Genomic DNA, 4,103 nt, shown 5'->3' on the forward strand with positions numbered 1-4,103 from the left:
CTGGGGGGGGGGGGCGCCTCGGTGCTTGAGCTTTGACCCAGGAACCAGGAGGTCAGGGTTGATTCCCGGTCAGGGCACAGGCCCGGGTTGCGGGCTCCATCCCCAGTGTGGAGTGTGCAGGAGGCAGCCGATCAGTGATTCTCTCTCATCATCGATGTTTCTATCTCTCTCTCTCCCTTCCTCTCTGAAATCAATACAAACATATTTAAAAATATTTACATATTTCTGATTAGCAGAGGAGGAAATGATGCAGGTCAAAGGGTGCAGATTCTGCTGTGAGAGGTTCTGAGGAACTAATGCGCAGCGTGGTGATCAGCCCACAACCCGGGCCTGTGCCCTTGACCGGAATCCAACCCGGGACCCTTCAGTCCCACAGGCCGACACTATCCACCGAGCCAGACGGGCTAGGGCATAATCAGAAATGTTATTGCTCAAAAAAAAAAAAAGAAAAAAAGAAAAAAAGAAATATTATTGCTCAACTCAGAACCTCTTGTAACAAACTTCTAGAAATCTCTACATTAGTGGTGAGCAACCTTTATTTTTCCTCACAAGAGCCAATTTAGGGGGAAGTGGTGTTTGTGAGTACATACATTTGCACTTCAAATGAAAATAGCTTTTGCCGAAACCGGTTTGGCTCAGTGGATAGAGCGTCGGCCTGCGGACTGAAGGGTCCCAGGTTCGATTCTGGTCAAGGGCATGTACCTTGGTTGCGGGCACATCCCCAGTGGGAGGTGTGCAGGAGGCAGCTGATCGATGTTTCTAACTCTCTATCCCTCTCCCTTCCTCTCTGTAAAAAATCAATAAAATATATTAAAAAAGAAAATAGCTTTTCGTCCCATGGGGGGGGCGGTGTGCTTGCTCCCAGGGTGTAATGCCTGTGCAACCAGGTGGGTTTATCTAATGAGAAAACCAGGTCGCTTTCAAGTTGCTAAAAGGTTAGGAATTAGTTGGGATTCTCCCCCTGAATTAGCTGAGCCGGCGAACCCCCCTTACTACTGGCGGTAGCTTCATTTCTCCTGGGATTAATCAATCAGACTTGTTTTGATCCGATACAGGAGACCAGCTTGCCAGAATCCTGCTTGTCCTTAACGCATGGCCAACTGTCCGTCCGTGCGCACGCGGCTGGCTCCCAGGCGCAGGGTCAGGCCGGGCTCCAGGCGGCTGCTGGGCCTCCTGGCAAGGCCCTCCGAAGAGGCCCCAAAGGGAGCCTGGAGCGAACCTTCTGGAATTGGTCTTTCGGAGGCTTTAAAAAAGGTATGTCACAAAAAATAAGCGCTTGTCCTGGCCGGTGTGGTTCAGTGGATAGAGTTTGCGCCCTCGGATTAAAGGGCCCCAGTTAGATTCTGGTCAAGGGCACGTACCCCGGTTGCAGGCTCCATCCCCAGCCCCAATGGATGTGTCTCTCTCACGTAGGTGTTTCTCTCTGCCTCTCCCTCTCCCTCTCCCTCCCGCTCTCTCTAGAAATCCATGGAAAAATATCCCCGGGTGAGGACTGACAACGAAGTGCTGATGTTTGCATGCAGATCGCAAGTGGGGTGGGTGCGGTTGAAACAGCGCCTTACCGCACCTTTCTCGCCCGCCCGACGTGAGCAAAGCGAGGGTTCAACTCATTTGGCCGGGGAGCTGATCTGGCTCCGCGGCGGGCCCTCCCGCCCCCCCTCGGGGGGAGGCACAGACGGGGGTGCGGGGGGGGGAGGGGTGCGGCCTGAGCCAAGATGGTAGATGCGGGAACTTCTCAGCGGCGCGGCGGAGGAAGAACCCACAGAAGATACCGAAACCTCGGAGGCATCACATGACCTGGGAGATGCTTCCGGGTGAATTTCCCTTCGCTTGCAGTTTCGGGGAGAAGGTTCCTTCCCGCAGCGAGACGCTGGGGCTGTCCGCCAGGCCCTCATCCTCAAGTGGGTCTTCGCTGTCAGAAATGACTTAATGCTGCTCTCCCTCCCCCTCCCCCTCCGCAGTCAGTAAATAACACAGAAACGGGGGCGGGGCGCTGCAGGGGATTAAAGGGGAGAGGGGAACATGGGTGAGACTTTCCACAATCAAGACAAAAAGTGATTAAAAATCCCGGACATTTATTCATTAGGGGCCACGGGAGCCACGGAAGTTGCCTTTATTTCTGCATTCCCCGTTTTATGAATGTCACTCCATTTTCTGCTTCGGCAGCACGTTTGGGGTGCAGGAGGAAAGGGCTCGCATGTTTGAAAATGCAGCACTTGCCGAAACCGGTGTGGCTCAGTGGATAGAACGTCGGCCTGCGGACTGAAGGGTCCCGGGTTCGATTCTGGTCAAGGGCATGTACCTTGGTTGCGGGCACATCCCCAGTAGGGGGTGTGCAGGAGGCAGCTGATCGATGTTTCTAACTCTCTATCCCTCTCCCTTCCTCTCTGTGAAAATCGATCAAATACGTTAAAAAAAAAAAAAAGAGTAAACCAGGAAATTATGGCTACAGACAGATACAAACGTAAGTCTTAAAAATATAATATTAAAATGCAGCACTCGCTAGATTTTTTTCCCACCAAGATCATCTAAGGCTCGACGGGAGTAGATCGGACGGAGAGCATCGCGGGAGCGAGGAGGCTTGGCCTTCCCTTTGCTCTCCCCTGCGGGGCGCAGGGCTGCGGGCGGGGGGGGCGGGGGGGCGGGGGGGGGGGGGGTGAGCAGGTAGCTCCGCGCGGCCGTGCGGGGCCAGCGATGTCCTCAGAAAAAGGACACGCACCCCACCCGCGCCGCAGCGGAAGGTCCAGCGCTGCGCGGGGCGGGCGGACCCCAGCCAGCGCCGCCCACGGCGGCCGGGAGCGCACCCCGAATGCTGCCCCGCTCCTGCGATTTCTGTGACCAAGACTTGAAGACAAAGAAAACAATTTTCTCGTTCCCCTCTCCCTGCGAGCAACCCCAGGAAAGCCATGTAAGCTCTTGGAGCTGATTTTTTTTTTAAGACATTTTATTTATTTTTATTTTTTAAAATATTTTTTTATTGATTTTTTTTTACAGAGAATAAGGTAGAGAGAAACATCGATCAGCTGCCTCCTGCACACCCCCCACTGGGGATGTGCCTGCAACCAAGGTACATGCCCTTGACCGGAATCGAACCCGGGACCCTTCATTCCGCAGGCCGATGCTCTATCCACTGAGCCACACCGGCTAGGCTGGAGCTGATTTTTTAGAAATCCTCACCCAAGGACACGCTTTTGTCATTGATTCTAGGGAGAGCAGGGAGAGGGAGAGAGAAAAGAGAAACACCCTTTGGCTGCCTCCCGCCTGGACCAGGGATGGGGACCTGCCACTCGACCCTTCAATCACCCGAGCCCCCCCACTCCCTTCCCCCCCCCCCCCCCGCCAGGCTGCACGTCTTTCGTGTCTAAGATGAGGGTATTTCGTGTCCCTCGGGGTTCTGGGAACCGAATACGCCATTCTGTCCATGCAGCCTCGTTTTCTAGAAAAGGCACCATAAATACAACGCGATCTTGTGATATCATTTCGGGAATACGTAGGAAAAAATTCCATAGGAATTTCCCAAAGCAAACAATGCAATAAAGCTGAGCCCGGGCCCTGAAAGTCACCCCCCAAGCGTGAGCAAGAGCCCCTCGGGGGGGCCCGTTCGGCCAGTGTCGCAGAAGCTGGTTTTGCTAATTCAGCGACAAAGCTCGCTGTGCACGGCCAGCAACGCGGCAGCTGGGACCCCCCCCCCCCCCCGCTTTCCTTCAGGAAGGAGGGGGCCGCCGGTCCCCAGCGCACGCGTCTGTTGCTCTAAAGCAAATCGCAGGGCGCCCCACGTCTGGGGTGCAAAGGGATCGCGTTGTTTCGGAGCCGGAAAGTGCTGTCGGCGGCGCGGCGGGCTGTGCGCTCAGCTCCGGCTTTGCTTTCGCTTCTCTTCGAAGCAGGCGGCTAAGCGCGCCTGTCATTTGTCATTTGTTGGGGACGCTGGGCGGCGGGGGTTGCAGGCGTGAAGCTGGGGGGGGGGGTCGATCGTGTCGGGCGGAATCAAAGCCCCCGCGTTGCCAAACCGGGCTCAGCACTTTCCTTTTCCAAGAGGAAAATTGGACCCACTCGGACACCGTCCTCTTCTTGCTCGTGAACCCCCGTGAGAAAATCAGATCCTA

The sequence above is a fragment of the Cnephaeus nilssonii genome, assembly GCF_951640355.1.
Source record: "Cnephaeus nilssonii genome assembly, chromosome: X".
Lineage (NCBI taxonomy): Eukaryota > Metazoa > Chordata > Mammalia > Chiroptera > Vespertilionidae > Cnephaeus > Cnephaeus nilssonii.